General features: G+C 39.4%; 1 pseudogene; it reads left to right on the forward strand.

The window, feature by feature from the left end:
* Positions 1-1,359: 1,359 nt before the first annotated feature.
* LOC122127280 lies at positions 1,360-6,360 on the forward strand (annotated as a pseudogene).
* Positions 6,361-18,646: the final 12,286 nt, after the last annotated feature.

Here is an 18,646-nt window from a genome sequence, read left to right on the forward strand (position 1 = left end):
ATTTCTTCCTATTCTCACTGCTCTGTCATATCTTTTTCCAGCCAAGTTTTGTAATTCTCCACTTTCCCTGTGTTCTCTTTCATTAAATGTCTCCATTAGCCTTGTCTTCTTCCAAGCTTCATTTCCTTCATTCACAGACCTTGTTTGCTCTTCGGTTTGTATTCTCAAGTGCTCTCCCTCCCGCAGTCTAACTTATATGGATTTGAGAGAAAAGTGATAGGAGACGAAAGCCTTAAGAAATAGATTCTAATTCTATATGTGACTTTCATTGAAGGGAATGCCCAAGACAACCTTAGGTAAGGAACCTAGTTTGAAGAAGTTCTCAGGAATTATAAATTTCTCAAAGTCAAGTGGATTAGAAGAGGCCCAGAAACCAGTGTTCCCTCCTGGAGAAGCAAATACACAAGGACAATACTGCAAACAAAAATTGGGTAAGAGAAAATAACTTGGGAAATTTACTAATTTTGGAAATTCTAGCAAGGTTGATGAGGGTAAACTGACTATGTGAGGTGGACTTTGGAAAGTTCAAACATAGGCCGAACTTAGCTGTGGAACTAGTAATTAGGTTTCCAATGAGCAGCACATAAGAATTTGACAATGAAGTTACACACTTGGGTTATTATCCACATGGAGGCACTTAGGTCATGACACATTTTACAATTTCCCTGAACTTCTGAATGTTAATCTGAAGAACATGGATAAAGATGCACAGACTGCACTGGGAATGTGACTTGTTGTAGCGTATGTGTCTTATATGAATGAAGCCCTTGGTTCTATTCCTTAGAACCACATGAACAGAAAAGGCCAGATGTGGCAATGTGGCTCAAGTTGTTGAGTGCTAGCCTTGAGCAAAAGAAGCACAGAGACAGTGCCCAGGCCATGAGTTCAAGCCCCAGGACTGGCAAGAAAAATGTGTACAGCCTGCATGTTGTCTGAAAACGATAAGTAAAAGGTAAAATAACAGATACATGCAAAGTGTCTAATAAATCTGTTACCACACATTTTCAATCCTGTATGTCCAGGTTTTTGCTCAATACTTAACATACCCTCAACAAATATTCTGAATGAATAAATTCAACAATGACCACTTTATAAGAGATTTAATGAAGTAGAAATTAAACCTGAAAATGGGAATGGCCAAAACTTAAAACTGAATTAGAAACCTGTAGTTAGTGTTAAAGTAAAGTCTTTGCATCTCTGAGTCAAAGGTTAATGGGGGACCAGATTATGTGAGAAGAATAGATGATAGTTTGGTAGTAAGAAATTTTACTTTTCCGAAGAAATAGGGACAAACATTGTTGATCCCAAACTTAACAAACCATTGTTTTTCAACATGGACGTAGGAAAAAAGAGGGAAAAATGAGCATATACAGCCTACAGGAAAGAAAGAGTTATGCTTATGAAGATATCCGTAAACACCAGGATGATGATTACCTACGTAAGTAACCCTCTGCATTTGTTCAAACAGAAGGCAAATGTGCTTTTATAATAATTCATCAGGTCATTTGGCCCCCAATTACTGGTTTACTCTAGTAACTTCACATGAAGAACTAAGTGACAATGATATGCATTCTGTGCTCTTTCTCATGATTGTTAAATCTGGGAATGTACATATTTTTTACTAATTTTTGCTGGTCTTGCCTCAGATTGTGAGCAGTGTCAGAACTTCTTCATCAACAGCTATACTGTTCATGGGCCACCTATATTTGTAAGAGATAATGTGGTGGACAAGGGGCATTATGACCATTCAGTCCTCAATCTATCCACTGGGCTGAGAATTCATCAGTACAGTATTCCTGAGGCTGGGCTTAGAGTATGGAATGAGGAATCTGATCTGCCATTGGGTTTGCACTTTAGCCCCTATGAGGGCTTGTTCATAGAAGACAAAGATGCTGACAATAGGTACTCCTGGATGGTAAGAAATGCCCTCCCTTTCCCCCCTTTCTCTAACTCCATGTGTCCCCCTGTGCCTCCAATGAAACATTGCTAGGACATGGACAAAATAGTTGTATGTGTTTGTGGAATCTGCATAAACAAGGACATTCTGATTTAGGATCAAAGTATAGTGCATATAAACAGAGTGTGTTAGAGGCAAAGTGCATTCACGCTTAAGGAGCCTCTGTTAGGACTATGACAAATCCCCTCAGATGTGTAGACGGCATCCTATGTGTTCACAATCCATGCAGGCTCAAAGAGCATCACTGGAATCAAGTAATGTGATTTTGCCTATTATTACTCAAAAGCCTTTAGCTTGTCTTTCTGAAACTCAGATCACAAAAAGGAGAAACTACTATGTGTAGATGCAAAAGATAAATCCCAGGCCATCTGGAGTGAGTCCAGCAGTCATTTTCATGGTTCCTAAGAAGATATTCTCTTCACAAGACTTGCACCCTGATCATCACACCTTTCTCAATGGATTCCCATATCTCCATTTTTCTTTTGCTGTATTTGGTGCTTTCAAAATTATGACTATTTGAGGGAAAAGAAATAAAATATAAAGAGTATAGCTGGGTTCCATAGCTCAACCTTTAATTTGGACTTTTGAGATAGAGATGATGAGATCTCAGTTTGATACCAGTCCTAGCATAAAAGATTATAAGACCCCGATTACTACCAATGGCTGAGCACGTTGGTGCACATTTGTTATCCCAGCTAGAGTGGAAGTACAATGGCTGGATAAAGTGAAGTATCTCCAGCAACCCAGGCAAGCACAAGCAGGATGGCAACCCAGGACAGCAGGGGAAATAATACCTCAAAAATAAACTGCACACTGGTGGCTCAAACCTGTTAGTAAGTACTCAGAAAGCTCACATATGAGTATCATGGTTCTAATCCAGCCCATGGAAGAAAGGCTGTGAAACTCTTATCTCCAATAAACCACCAGAAAATCAAAAGTGGCACTGTGGATCAAGTGGTAGAGAGCTTGCCTTGAGTTGAAGAGCTGAAGGACAACATTCAGGCACAGAGCTTATGCCACTTGACAGACAAAAAATACCTCAAAAATAAGCAACACAAATAGGGCTAGTGGTTCAAGTGGTAGAGTGCTTTTATTGCAAGAGGTAAGTTTAGTTACTGAGTTCAATCATTAGCTCTGCTATGTATGTATGTATGTATGTATGTATGCATATATATATGTATACTGTATTAAAATAAAAATTTCCATAAGAGACAAAATTAAGACATCAGAAGAAAAACCAAAGGGCCTAACTTCATTCATAGATCCTGCATCTATAAAGCTCATACTGTATATGAGTCAAAGAATTACCCTCAGTAGTTGAATAAATCATATTCCTTGAGTAATTGCGAAACACATGTGGAGATAGAAATGACAATTTCATTGTAGGAGTATTTAAGTATAATTTTTCTTCCTAGTTTTTGCAAAGTACATAGTGCCCTAACAACCTGCAAGAAAGAACTTTAGTCTATTAGGGTACACTCAAACACGTAGAAGCAGAGTTGGAGCAGTGGTAAGGTTCAGAAAGCAATGGGTCTATGATATGTCCTGCAGCCCTGTGCCATGGGGAACCATTGTATTATCATGAAACGACATCATGAATAAACAAATTTCCCTCTACTGTCTTTATAAGACAAAGGGTTCTCTGAATTTCTATGGGAACATAGTGGAGACAGGTGCATGAGTGAGTCCAATCTAAGGAAAATTACTTGGGCCAAATGTCAAAGGATGTGTGCTAATCTAGAAACAGAGTACATGTCCCCACCCAAATCTATGACATAAACTTTAACTCAATTTAGAGAATCTGGAAATCAATCTATTTGAGACAAATAATGATTAAGAGAAGTCTGGAACTGGGCTTTGAAAACAGTGCACTTAGGGTTCTAGAGTGGATGAGTATTAGGAGTAGATCCAAAGAGAGCAGAAACTTACCCTCTTAGGTTTCCTTGCTGTGCCTGCTTCAACTTTAGGTATATGAACTGTGGCAGGTATGCTGAGAATCAGAATCTGAGGGCATTTCAGTACCACAGGTAGATCTTCTACCAAACCTGTCATGTCATCAAGGCAGTATGTGAGCTGCTTGTCTCGTATGGGGATGAGTATTGACAGCAACTGGGCAGTAAGTGGAAGAAAGAGCTCACAGCAGAAACAGGTGGACCTCACTATGGTTCCTTAAAAAGGAAGAAAAGAAAACAAAATAATTCTCTTTAGGAATTTTGAAATATCAACTCTTCCGTAGAACAAAAGGCAATTTAATGTGAGAAAAATTTCAAGTTAAGTACCTCTGAATTTAAAGATGCAGTTTGTGATACTTTATTAGGAAAATTTCCTTATTTTTAACTATATGTCCTGATTTTACATTTTAAGAACTTCATATGTTTGAATGAAATACAAAATACTATGCTAAAAGGCTTAGAGGCCAAACAAAGAACCTACCAGCTCTCTTTCAAAGAACCAGTTACTTCGGGCCATTGCAGTTTTTTCTTAATTCCCTCCATATTCGCAAATATTATGCATATGTCATTGTTCATTCATTACATAGTCTACATATTCTGTGAATATATTACTAGGAAGAAAATCAGTTAGAATGAGAGTTCCCATAAAGACTTGTGTCTTTGACTAAAATGAATCCATCTTTTCTCAGGGCGTTTTGCTCTAGCCATGGCCCTCAATTCTTGGTTCCATGGCTGCAACTAGGCCTTACTTTTCTTTCTCACTAGAAACAACTAAAAAGTTTTTAGAAACAACTAAAAAGTTTTTAGTAAGGATGTTCTTTCAGTAGAAAGGCCTGAGATGGAGAGAGGAAACATAGCCCTGTGAATATCTCCGAGATGGCCTGTCATTGGCGTGGAGAAGTTGACTTCTGTAGTTGGACGTGTCAGTGAGAGGACAAATAAGTTGGCAGTGATATCAGAAAATCTAAGGAAAATATCTGTTATCTGCTACTGGAAAAAGAGTGTCAGTTCATGTTCTAAGAAAATGTAACAGTAAAAATAACTAAGAAATCAGACAGCCCTGATCTGTCCAGGAATCTCAGACTGCCCTGACAGATTATCTCCCAACTCTATCAGAAAGCAATTTAGGTCCGGAAATAATCCAGGACTAGTGCCCTCAGCATTCCTGTGATTGGCCCCACCTACCCCAACTTATAATATGCTTGCTATTTATGATTTAACCTATCCTGTAACTGCTAAGCTAGAAAGTCCCTGCCCTTACTGGAAATGATCATTCCCCAACCAATAAATTTAAGACTAGATTTACTACGAACCACCGACCTATCACAAAATCAGTGTTGTAATTCTTCTTCCACCTGCTTCATACACAATAAAAAAAACCTTGCTGAACAAGAGATTGAGACTGACAATTTCTGACCTGCTGTATCAGGGAAGATTTGTGAGTCCAGCTCGAGCTGTAATAAACGAGCCTCCTGCATTTACATTGGCAACGGCTCTCTGCTGGCCTTTGGGGGGTCTATGGCCTGGTACTTCAGCAGGAAGCAGGAGGACAGCGAAAGTCCAGAAGACAGGAGAGGCACAGGAGTGAATGCACCTTTCCGTGGAGACCACTGGGCCATGCTTATTAAGTTCCCATCATGCACGTGTTGGCCACCACGAAAGTCCCTGGAAGTCCCACTGGTCTGGGGCAAACTGCCTGTTCTAGATCTACAGTCCGAACTTCCCCGGTGGCCCTGGACCTGGCTGGGCTGGAGCTGCACCCACCAGCCATGCTTCCTCCACCCTGTTGCGCATAGCCTCTCAGCCACTGCCTGGTCTTCAGCATCTATGCCAGTGTGGCTCTCTGGGGCAGGCTGAGGCTGAGGTGACCATTACAGGTGCCTGTTCAAGTCGAGTGAGTCCAAAGCTGTGGTGGAGCCAGTCCTCACACACTTACAGGTATGTCCAGAAAGGATTGAACGCCACTGGCCCAGTGCTGCCGTCCTCTCCATTCCCAGAGTTTACCTCCATGTCCCCACCTTTGTTGTTGAAATTGTTCAGCCACTGTGATCTTAATTTTCATTGTCCTCCTTTGCAGTACTTGAGACTCCTTCCTCTTCTCACCAGGCCACCAGGCCCCATGGGATCTGCCCCAACAACCCCACTCACAGACATTCTCCAGAACCAGGCAGACTTTGGGCATGCTGCATCCTAAGCCTCCGGCTTCCTGCCTCTTTCCTTGCTTCACCAGCTTCTGCCAAGGCCTCCTCTCCCCTCCACACTGCCCCAAACCCCAACCCCAGTGTGACCTCCCATGTGGCCAAACTCATCTCCCTACCACGCCCAATTCAACCCCAGTGTGGCCACTGCACTGGAGAAGACAACTAAGGTCCAGCAGCAGCAAAGATGCCACAGTGTACAGCTGGCTGAGAACTGGAGGCAGAGCAGAGAGACCTCTCTCTGATCATCTTTCTCTTCACTTACTCAGGTATTAATTGAATTTAGTATTTAATTTTTGGTACACAAAATTTCATAAGTATCTTCTTATTAAGCCTTTGCAGAATAGCTGGTAGAAATGCAGTCGCAAAATACGGATTGTGTGTTGTTTAATTTTTTTGAGATTCAGAGATGTTTTAAGTAGTTATAATCATCATGAATTCTCACTTTCATAGCAGAGCCCTATTCAGAAAATAATTACTTATGCATCTATTATCAATTATTTACATGACTGAAACTTAAAGTTTCAAATATTACAGTAAGCACTTTGATTAATGTTGAGTGGATGTGAGTAGGTTGAGCTGTTGCATACATTTATTGTGTGTGTGTGTGTGTGTGTGTGTGTGTGTGTGTGTGTGTATAGGGGGTGTATATGTATTATTGAAATCAGGGATAAGGATGAGCACTGGTCTGAACTTGTTTACTTTTTCTGAGATATATGGTATTTCTGTGTTGGTGGTAGGCTCTGACTGCTTGCCTTTGCCTGATGTGCACTTTGCAGTTTTTTTTTCAAATATGCTTCTTATTTCTTATTGAGCAGATAGGGCTCTGATATTGCTTTGCCTTTAATCTGCCATCTAGGATCTTATTTTCCTCTTTAAAAATTAACATACAATGTAAATTTTATCCCCTGTCTTATTTTCCCTTTAATTTGCATTTTGAAATAAGTAGTATAAGAAGTTTGAGCTCTGTATTCATGAAGTTTGAATTTTCTGTTTAATGTAATAACTGGACACATTTGTTAGCACAAAGATCTTAAATTTCTTTTGTAGTTTAAGTTTAAAATACCCTCCTCCATGTTTTTAGCATGGGAAGACAAACAATTCCTAGTAAAAATGATAACAATTTATCCTTTAACTATCAGATAATTCATAATTAATGTCTAGTGGCAAATGAATACATTTGCTGAATAGATTTCCTTGATAGACCCGTGCACAAAAATACCCCTCATAGGTTCTGAGAAGGTAGATCAGTGGTAGACAGATTACCTTGCATGCCTGAGGCCCTGGGTTTGATTCCTCATCACCACATAAGCAGAAAAAGCCAGAAGTGGTACTGTGGCTCGAGTGGTAGAGCACTAGCCTTGAGCTGAAGATCTGAGGGCAGCGACCAGGCCCAGAGTTCACCACCAGCAACAAAAATAAATAAATAAACAAATAAATATATAAATGAATAAAGAAATAAAACAAACTCATACACAAGTAAATTAATTTCAAAGGTTGATTACTATTTTAGTTAGGGGCAGGGTGCCAAGATATAGCAGACCTCTGTCCCAGAGCTTCAAGAAGGATTTCAACAGTTGACAAATACTAAAAACAAAAAGTAAAAAACATAGCTCTGCCAATAACATATAGAATCTCCATTCAAACAGAAAGAAGTACTACGAATGAAATACTTTTTATAACATTTGTTAAGAGATTTTGGCTCTATATTAATTATCATATCAATTGACCTTCGAAAACTCTATAGGTGGGATTGACTCTCAAGGTCCTCTAACTAAAACTAGAGGAGAGAATCATCAACCTGGACTTTTAAAAATTTTTATTGTTAATATAGTGGACATACGGGTCACCATTTTGTAATTTAGATAATGAGTTCATTTCATGTTCGAAAATCTCATCACTTCTTTGCTCTCTCTCTGTTTTTCCCTCCTTTCCCTGCCCACAAGTGGTATAGTTGATTGTCAACATAATATCTACAGAGTATCACTTCTGCATTTGTTTCCTTGTTCTCCTTGAATTTCTGTGGCTCCCTCACTGCCCAGAAATGGATAAACAAAAAAAGAAAAATCCATCGTTTCCAATTCCTTTAATTCATTTCAATATAAACATCAGTAGTTTTATGAGATTGTCAGGCTCTGTCTGCACATCCGAACACTTACACTTCCTATACCTAGTCATAACTCCCACCAGATTCTAAGATCCACAAAATAATTCTGTTCACTTTCCACACAAGAAGAAGCTGAGATTCAGAAAGATTAAGTAACTTCCTGGAAATACTGGGCTGAGCATAGTGGCTCACTCTTATAGCCTTACCTACTCCAGAGAGTGAGATCTGAAGATCATAATTTGAAACCAACCAAGGTTGACATATACCTTACATGTTTATTTCGTTAACCAACAGAAGTCAAGAATTGTGTAATTCAAGTGGTACAGCTAGAATGCCACCTGACTTGAATGGGAAACCTAAAGATAGTGCCAATAGGATGATTTTTAAGAAACAGTGCTGCCCCATACAAAATCTCAGACACCACACACACACCTTTAAAAAGATGTTAGTACTGAAACCCAAATAGTTTTTTTTAATTTTTATGTTTAGTTATTACCCTTATTGAGGTATTAACTGACAGTCTTTGCTGATGAGCCACAATTTAGTACTTTGTTGTAATTATATCCATGTCTGTGCCAGAGAAACATTCTCCTAGTTGTCTTACCCCGTTTCTAGCAACGATAAGTTGTCTCGTCTTGGCCCAGTTTCAAGTTCATTGTTCTAGTAGATCACAACCATCCTAATAACAAGGGTTATAGGTGGTAACTACTGTACTGCACAATACCTGCCTTGGGAAAATTGTTCAAATTTCTCCATTCAGTGGAGGTTGTTAGGATACACCCATAATCACTTTGTGCTCAGAATTGGGAACTTTTTAGGTCCAGGAATTCAGGGCAAGCACTGTGTGCTATTTCATACTTGTTAACTTTAATTTCAGCTTCCTATTATCTTCTTTAAGCATTGTGTGAAGAGAAAAATTGCCCCTAGGAGACAGAAACACAATACTAACTGTTGTTCTCAAAACACAGGAGGAGGGAAAGAAGTTCTGAAAGCGGCATATAGCCTAGACAATGAGTTCTTAGAAACTTGGGCTGCCTGTTAATCTTTACTTCAACATAGAAAGTCAGAGCCTGCAGTGGCTTGTAAGCTCCATTTATATTCCTGAGCATGCAGCTCCCTTAGCTCCATTTATATTCCTGAGCATGCGGCTCCCTTCCCCTCAGCCCTTCTGATCCTTTACATCAGGTTTTCTTAGTGTGTCTTAATGTGTTCCTGTTAGTTCAGTGCACAGGTTAAAAATTTAAGCATGCCCAACCATGGGTTTCCATTGCCCTAGTAGACGTTTTGCATTTTAGGACATTCCTTCCAGGGAACTCTCTTTTTGGGCCCTCATGTGCATATGATCATAGAAGCGAATGTCTCACAAACCATGGAACGCAGTTGTTCAATGATGATTAACTCACACAGAGGCTCAAACAGGTTGGGTTAGGAGCCTTTGTGAGAGGCCTTGGACTAGGCACTGTGGCAACATTGACAGTAATTCCTCAGAGAAATACCACTGATTAGAGGGCTATGGAGAGGTTAAAGGAGAGTGAATTTAACCAAGTTCTTATCTTAGAGAGAGAAATAGATTAGACAGAATGATAGGAGAGTGATTTAAAAGAAAAGGAGAAAAATGGAAATAAAAATTTAAATTTAAACAGTGAAACACTTAAAAATTATGTAAGTTTAAAGAAATGGTATTGAGAGAAGGATAGAATGAGAGGAGGTGAGGGATAGGAGACATGAAAAACTAAAAAATAAAAGTGCTTAAAATTAGTTATTAAAAATTAGGGCTGGGAAAGTGGCTCAGTGTTAGAGTGCTTGCCTTGCATGCATGAGGCCCTGGGTTTGATTCTTCAGCACCACATAAGCAGAAAAAGCTGGAAGTGGCGCTGTGGATCAAAGTGGTAGAGCACTAGTCTTGAGCTGAAGAGCTGAGGGACAGTGCCCAGGCCCAGAGTTCAGGCCCCATGACCAGCAAAAAACAAACAGACAAACAGGAAATTATATAGGTATAAAGATATAATATTGCTACTAAAGTATTTAACCTAAGAGCTTATGAATTGAGTAATAAATTTGTGGATTAAGTGTATATACCATGGGGTATAAGGTCTAATAATTGACGACGGGTATATATATGGGGATGAGCACAATATCAATTAAGTCACTCAAAAAAGAAAGAAAGAGAAAAACCAGAAAATAAAAAAGTACCAAAAGATCAGAAGATATAAAAAAAGCACACACACACATACACATAAAATAAAAATTATGAGAGGAAAAAAAGATTAATAGGAAGCAATGAAAAAATAAAATTAAAAAAAAGGTACAAAAAGAGTTCTTTTTTGTAGAGGGGATGGGAAGATCCTTTATCTCCACTGTGTCCATAACCACTCTCTTGGTGCAGTCTCAGGTCTGCTTGTGGTGTTTGGTTTTCCTGTGGCTTGATTGGATTCTTAAGTCAGTTTGTTTGAACAGGCAGAAAAATGCTCTGCTTTACCCAGGATTTTGTGATCCTCTTCCCAGGCTAGTTCAATGGGAGGGAGATCTGCTTTGAGTATCACAAAAGAGGGAGATGGCTGTTTCCTCTAGTTTCGAGATGCTGTTATGAGGATAGGTTCTGGGTAGGGTTGAGGCTTTTCAGCAAACTAGATTTTCCCTGAGGGTCTAGATCCAGAGACACAGAGCCCAGCCTGGATCCATTCTCAGGGTTTGTGTTTACTGAATTTTAGTTGATTTTCTAGGCTGCTGTAGGGAGGGGCAGCCTCTGGCTCTGTTTACACAGTGAAGAAAATCTCTCCTAAGGTGGGAGGTGGATCTTCCTCTGTCTGGGCTGGGTGATTTTCCCCTGGGTGGAGCTGAGCCTGGCAGGTTAGGTCAGGTTCTTGTGACCTGCTAAATGACTCTTTTCTTTTCATCCAAGGCCTGAGTTGTAGCTAGTTGCTCACAGGGGCCTTTGTCAGTATGGAAGATGGAGATCTCTGGTGGTTGGGGAGGGATGGCTTTCCCTCCTCTGCTCCCAGATAAGGAGTGAGGATGTCAGGGTTCTACTCATGCAAGAGTGTTGGTTCCTGAGTTGTCTATGGTGTGTGATCTGCAGGATGAAGATATCTGCTCTTTGTCAGTTCTTGCTAGTGATGAGTAGAATCTACTCACCCGCTGTGTCTGGTGCTGTTTTCCTGAACTCTCTCTGTTACAGGTATGGCCACTACCGCCACTGTCACTGCCGCTGCATCCGTTGCAGGCTTGGCTACCTGCAAGTGCTCAGTTTTGCCTCCTTGTGTGGATTTTCCCTCTCTGGCCAAGCTCTCTGTACCTGACGGCACACTTGGGGTGATTCTGTAGCCTAGGACTGTTCACTAAACAGTGTTTAGCAACACTAAAACTGCTTTCTATGCTGGAGCTTGTTTAGCCTCCAGCTTCTCCTTTGCCATCTGCCTCGGAACTTCTCTAATGAGATTCTTATCTCTAATTAGCAATCAGAAAACTAGAAGTGGACTCTGGTGGAGTGCTTCACTTCAGCTGAAGAGCTCAGGGACAGCACCCAGAGTTCATGTCCCATTACTGATAAAAAATAGAAAGAAAGAAAACAAGTGAGTGCCCAGAGCCAGTGGCTCATACCTGTAAGTCTAGCTAGTCAGAAGGCTGAGATCTAAGGATCAAGGTTCAACACCAGCTTGGTCAGGAAAATATATGATATTCTTATTTTCATTTAACCACTGAAACCCATAAGTGACCATGTAACTCAAAGTGGTAGAGCACTAGCTTTGAGCACAAAAGCTCAGGGGCAAGATCCAGGACCTGAGTTCAAGCCCCACAACTGACAGAAAAGAAAGAAAAAGGAATGAGAAGCCACCTTAATGAAACAACTAGACAATTACAATATACAGAATAACTCCTCCCTTCGTTCTTTTCTTCCTTCCATATGTTCACATCTTTCCCTCGTTTTTATCCTAGAACTTAAACTCAGGGCCTCATGCACTTTAGGTAGGTGCTCTACCAGTTGAGCCATACACCTACTTTTTTTGCATTAGTCATTTTTGTTTTTGTTGGTCATGTGTCTTAAACTCTGTGCCTGAGCGCTGTCCCTGAGCTCTTCAGCTCAAGGCAAATGCTTTACTACTTGAGCCACAGCACCACTTCTGGTTTTCTAATGGTTTATTGGAGATGAGTCCCACGGATTTTCCTGCCTGGGATGGCTTTGAACTGTGATCTACAGATCTCAGCCTCCTGAGTAGCTAAGTCTACAGGCATGAGTCACCTGCACCAGCTCTGCTTGAGACATTTTTGTGGTATGGTTTTATGTTTATGACCAGGCCATTATGGACCACAATCCTTCTTTTTACCCTTTCTGAGTAGATGAAATAAAAAGCACAACGCATTGGCTTCAGATATTGATTGCGATCCAATATTGTGAATGTTTTGCCTGGGCTAGCATCAAATCATGGTCCTCTCTGCATTAGTCAAGACACAGCAGATAGCATTACAAGTGTGAGCTCCCATGCTTGGCTCAAATTTCTGACTATTAAAACATATGAATAAAGTTTTAATAATTTCAAATGATGAATTTGGGGACAATGGGTGCTCTTACTTGCCTAGTTTCAAATTTCACCAAAAGTCCCAAACGTTAACTTTTGATTTCCTCGAGTAAATTAAATAAGCAGATAATTTATTTTATTTTATTTTTTTGGGTCCGGTCGTGGGGCCTGAATTCTGGGCCTGGATGCTGTCCCTCAGTTCCTCAGCTCAAGGCTAGCGCTCTCTACCACTTGAGCCACAGCACCACTTCTGGATTTTTTCTTTTTGCTTATGTGGTGCTGAGGAATAGATCCCAGGGCCTCAGGCATGCAAGGCAAGCACTCTACCACTGAGCTACCTTCCCAGCCCAAACTTTTAAAAGCAATTAACTAAAGAAAAAAGTTAAACAGAAAACATCCTTACCATTGCAACTTTGGATTTAACACATTGTCAAACATTGCTTATATCATAGTTGTTTTTTTCTGGGCAGTATATTCCATACACGAATCATGCCACCACCAAAGTTGAGGGCTAAACAGCTTATAGGCTGTAGGCAAACATACAAGGGAAGGCATGGTCCAGCAGCATTGTAGGTGGTAATGTCTCAAAATAGGACTTGGAAGGATAGGGCAGCTTAAATAGAGCTTTTTTCTTAGAAATAATACTCTATTAAGCCATACCTCTTTTTCTGGGTTTATCACTGATTAATTGGACACAAGTCTCATGGACTTTCCTGCTTGGGCTGCCCTGAAATCATGCTTCTCAGATCTCAGCCTCCTAAGCTGTGAGGATTATAAGCATGAGCCACCAATGTCTAAATCAATTATTCCTTTAACAAAAATCAAAATGGCTACAGTATGTTTTAACAGAGAGCTTGAATCCTTATCAGTTTTGCTCCTGACCTGCTATTCTAATAGGACCCCACAAAATTCACATTCAATTCTCCACTGAAGTAGAGGGTATCCTTTGCATGCTCTGCAGCATCATAAATCACTTGCTGGTGAGGAAAAATACCTCTTTTCCATAGGAAATGTTCAATAAATTCTGATTATTGAATAATCATAAACCTAGGAGATGGAAAATACCACAATCCAATCACATTTTTTTGTTGTTCATTGTGGTACTTGAACTCAGGGTCTGGGTACAGTCCCTGATCCATTTTCTAGCACTCTACCACTTGAGCCACAACCCCACTTCTGTGTTGATTTTTTGTTGTTGTTGTTCATGGGGCCTGATATCTGGGTCTGGGCGCTGTCTCTCAGTTCTTCAGCTTATGGCTAGCACTCTACCAATTGAGCCTTAGCACCACTTCCAGTTTTTTCTGCTTATATGGTGCTGAGGAATTGAACTCAGGGCCTCATGCTTGTAAAGCAAGCACTCTACCACTAACCCAAATTCTTAGCCCCCCACTTTCGGTTTTTGAGTGATTAACTGGACATAAGTATCTCATAGGTACTTTTCTGCCCGGGATGGGTTTAAAACATAATCTTTCCATTTCAACTTTCTGAGTAAGATTATAGTCATGAGCCATCTGTCCATGGCTCAATCCACATTTTTGTACAAGTGAATAAAGCTCAGTGATAAAGTGTCTTCCTCTTTAAGCAAAAGCAGATAAATAACCAAGAGTGAATTTGAAATTGAGTTGAATCTCAGGCTATATTTTTAACAACTGGGTTGTAAGTTATTTGATCTTTGCACAATTTTGTTAGTAGATACAGTACAAATGTCATGAATTTTCTATTTCAAATGACCATGTATTCGCACCACCTCACTCGTACTTCCAGTCTGGGTCGGTCCGATTGGCTCTGAGGTAATTACTCTCTCCAGATGCTGTTTTACCATCATGGACTGCAGCCCATACCAGAGGTTAGACTTTTCCAATTCTCATAGCAAAGCATGACATTAAGGGATTAAGATGGAACCTTGCTAGGTTTGAGAACTATGTTATAAAATTGTGCATGTGTGCGCGCATGTGCACTGGTCTTGGGCCTTGAACTCAGGGTCTGAAGTGAATCTGAGATATTTGATTAAGGTAGAGCTCTACTACTGGAGCCACAGCTCAACATATGGCATTTTTGTGGTTAATTGGGACTAAAATTCTCCCAGATTTTCCTGTCTGGACTGGCTTTGAACAGGATCCTCAGATCTCAGACTTTTCAGTAGCTAGGATTTACAGGTGTGAACTATGGGCGCCGCTGTATTTGCTTGATTGCCATCCAGAGAGAACTGTGCTTGGTAAGTATTCTGGAGTAAAAAGATTTGAACTCTTCAAATGAGCAGTGGTGAAAATACTCAGGTTCTAGCCTGGCATTGGTGGATCAGGCCTCTAATTCTACCAATTCAGAAATGTGAAATCTGAGAATGGCAGTTTGAAATCAGTGTGTGGAGGACAGAGTCCTTGAGACTCTTTATCTCCAACGAACTACCACAAACCTGGAAAGTGGCACTGTAACTAAGTGGTAGAGCACCAACCTTGAACAAAAACGCTCAGGGACAGCACTTAGGCCGTGAGTTCAAGTCCAATGAGCACAAAAACAAAACAAATCAAGAAAAAAAACCTGGGTTCTTCAGTAAGAGTTTATCATTATAAATATCACTTTCCCATTATATTAAGCTCTGTCATAGGTACATGAATTTTAGGGTATTAAGAAACTTAGCTAAAAATATAGGCAGCATTGTGTATGTGTGTGTGTGTGTGTGTGTGTGTGTGTGTGTGTGTGTGTGTGTGTGTATGTGTGTGTTTGCCAGTCCTGAGGCTTGAACTTGGGGCCTTAATCTCTTGATTGGATTTTTTCCATTAAGGCTGGTACTCTGCCACTTGGTCCACAGCTCTACTTCCAGATCTTTTTAATTCTTATTTGGGGATAACAGTTTTACACACTTTTCTGCCTGTGGAGGCCGATTCTGGAATATGATTATTTGAATCCTGCTATAAAATATGTGTGTGCCGATAGCTCTACCATAAGGCTGACTTACATTTCTTCAGGTGTATATGTAGGATTAATAGGCATTGTGCTTAGGCAGACATGAAACTTCAACATAGATTTGATTTGCATTTCCTTGATTATTAAAGATGTTGAATATTTTCATGTATTCCTTAGACACCTATATCTGTTTTGAGGAATGATCTAGTGAATTCACTTGCTTATTTATTGATAAGATTGTTCTTAGTTTGTTTCATTTTTTTGAGTCTATACATCTAGATATTAGGATTTCTTCTGTTACTCAAAAGGCAGGAGTTTAGGCTTATTTTACTTAATCTTAGCAAAAGATGACTTGTGAGCTTCAAATTATTTAATAGATGATTGATTAAAAATGATCAGAAGGATGTGGCTCACACAGGAGAGTGCCTGCCAACAAGTACAAGTTCTGAACTCAGACTTCAGTGTCTATAAAAAAAGAGATATATTTAATTATTTTAAAACAATAAAATTTAATTAGTTATATACTCTCAAAATATATAATTCTAAATATTTCACTATTATTCATGGTAAAACTATTGCAAATTTTAGCACAAGCTAACAATTTTAGTTTCTATTTTTTCCTTGGTAATCATTCAAGCCAACAAAACTGATAAAATACAGCTTTGGCCAGGGGCTGGTGGCTCATGTCTGTATTTCTAGCTACTCAGGAGGCTGACATCTGAGGACTGCAGTTCAAAGTCAGCCTGAGCAGCAAACTCTGTGAGTCTCATCTCTAAATTACCACCAGAAAAATAGAAGTAGTGCTGTGGCTCAAGCGGTACAGTGCTTTCCTTGAGCTGAATAGCTGAGGGACTGCCCCCAGGCCCCAAGATCAAGCCCCATGACCAACCAAAAACAAAACAAAACAAAACAAAAATCCAACTTTACATAAAGAGGAAGATTAAGCCCCATGACCAACCAAAAACAAAACAAAAAAAACCCAAAAATCCAACTTTATATAAAGAGGAAGAATCTCCGCGTCTTTATTCAAGATTTTTAATGCTTGTGGCAAATGATTTATCCGGTAGAAAGTGGAGAGCTTATATCTGTCATTGTAATAAACTTGTTACTATGTGGTTGATTTTCTCCCATTTATAATTTCATTCATCTAACCTTGTTGAAGATGAAAAATCCATCAAGGACATGACATACTATTTGGCACAACTCGTAAGTTGAAATGACTATTTTTTTTTCAAATTTGGCAAAGAAATTGTGGTTTTTCTTCCCTCTCCAGGATTTGAACAATGAAAAAAAATTTTCTCAAAAGTGAGGAAGACAGCTCATATTCAAATAATTAGAAGATAATGAAAAGAATGTTTAAGACACATAATGTATTTAATTTTGAACCTTCTTCTCAAGAAACTTTCAAGAAACTTAGCAAAAAGTGGTTATAGATATTTATATCAAAGAGCTCACTGCAGGTGCCTCATACCTATAATTTGTTACTCAGAAGGATGAGATCTGGGATTGAGAGTGGAGCCAGCATGGAAAAGCAATAATTGCATGGATGATGTCCCCTGCTGTTAGATCATATGTGCCTTCCTCCCATCCTCAGTGTGAAGTTGTCTCCCCAAATTATCATCCTTCTGAAATATTGACATTATCATTGTAATTTCTGGTTTTCTCCTTCAGCATGAAAGGTTCATGGAGCAGGCCACTTGCAGCTGTATTCACATCTGTTTCTCCAGTTGCCTACAACATTGCCTGGTACTTAGTGCTTAGTAGCCTTGTGTAGATGAAACTGCCCTGCTCATGTAATCTCAGAATTCAGTCAGGAAAGCTCATCAAGCTGTGATCTTGTGGTTAATAGTTAATTCTTCTAATTATTTCTTTCTTCTTTGTGTATCTAAAGTCCACGTAAGGGTGAGATCAGTAGCTGACACCTATCTGTTGTGATGGCAAAGTTGACAGTGATATCATAGAAGTTTATTGTGAAGCTGCATGAAGACTCATCTACAAAAGCACTGCAAATCGTAGCCTCCCACATTCAGGAATAGATTTAACAGCTCTGCAATCAAACCATCATTTGCTCTCTGCTAGATTCAGACAGTGTTTCCCTTTCCTATTTAAAATAAAGAAAAATTCAAGACATGCTTTTTTATGTCATTGAATTATGGAAATGTCCTTCCAAACAAAAAAATAAGAATGTCATTAGTGGAATGTAAATACAAGGCAAGGAATAAAACAAGCATAAAATTTCCTAGGGAAAACATCAATAGTTGCATCTGCTACAAAAGTTGGTCCTTAAAACTAGGACTGGACTCTGACACCAGTAATCCTAATATAATATAAGGTAATGAAAGTTTTATTTCTGTGCCAGTCCAGGGGTTTGAACCTGCACTCAAAGCTCTGAGTTCTCTTGCTCAAGGCCAACAATTTACTGCTTGAGTAATAGCTCCATTTCTTGTATATTTGATAGTATAGTGGTAATAAGAATTTCCCAGACTTTTCTGCCTGTGCTGGCTTCAAACTGTGCTCCTCGATGTCAGCCTCCTGAAGAGGATTACAGGCATGAGCCACCAGTACCAAGCTAAAAGTTACTTTTGTGAGATATAAAAATAAGATATATAAAGCAACATAAACAAACGAAACATTAGAACAACAAAACTGAAACAAGTTGTATAAAAGATATATAAAGATAAACACGAAGTCCCCGAGTTCAATCTTCAGGAACAGCACACAAAAAATAAAGAAGTGTAGAAGAAGAGAAGAAATACTCAGTGACAGGGTTTTAAATTAATCAATCACAAAAGTTTGGCAAAGTAGCAGGGTATAAAATTAACCCTCAAAAATCAATGGCTTTTCTGTATGCCAACAATGAGAAAAGTGTGGCTGAAATTAGGAAAGCAACTCCACTTGTAATAGCTCCACAAAAAATAAAATACTTAGGGATTAACTTAACCAAAGAAGTGAAGGACCTCTATGATGAAAACTTTAAAATCTTGAAAAAGGAAATGAAACAGAACTTAGAA

Source organism: Dipodomys spectabilis, unplaced genomic scaffold (genome assembly GCF_019054845.1).
Source record: "Dipodomys spectabilis isolate Male_0828 unplaced genomic scaffold, ASM1905484v1 ptg000298l, whole genome shotgun sequence".
Classification (NCBI taxonomy): domain Eukaryota; kingdom Metazoa; phylum Chordata; class Mammalia; order Rodentia; family Heteromyidae; genus Dipodomys; species Dipodomys spectabilis.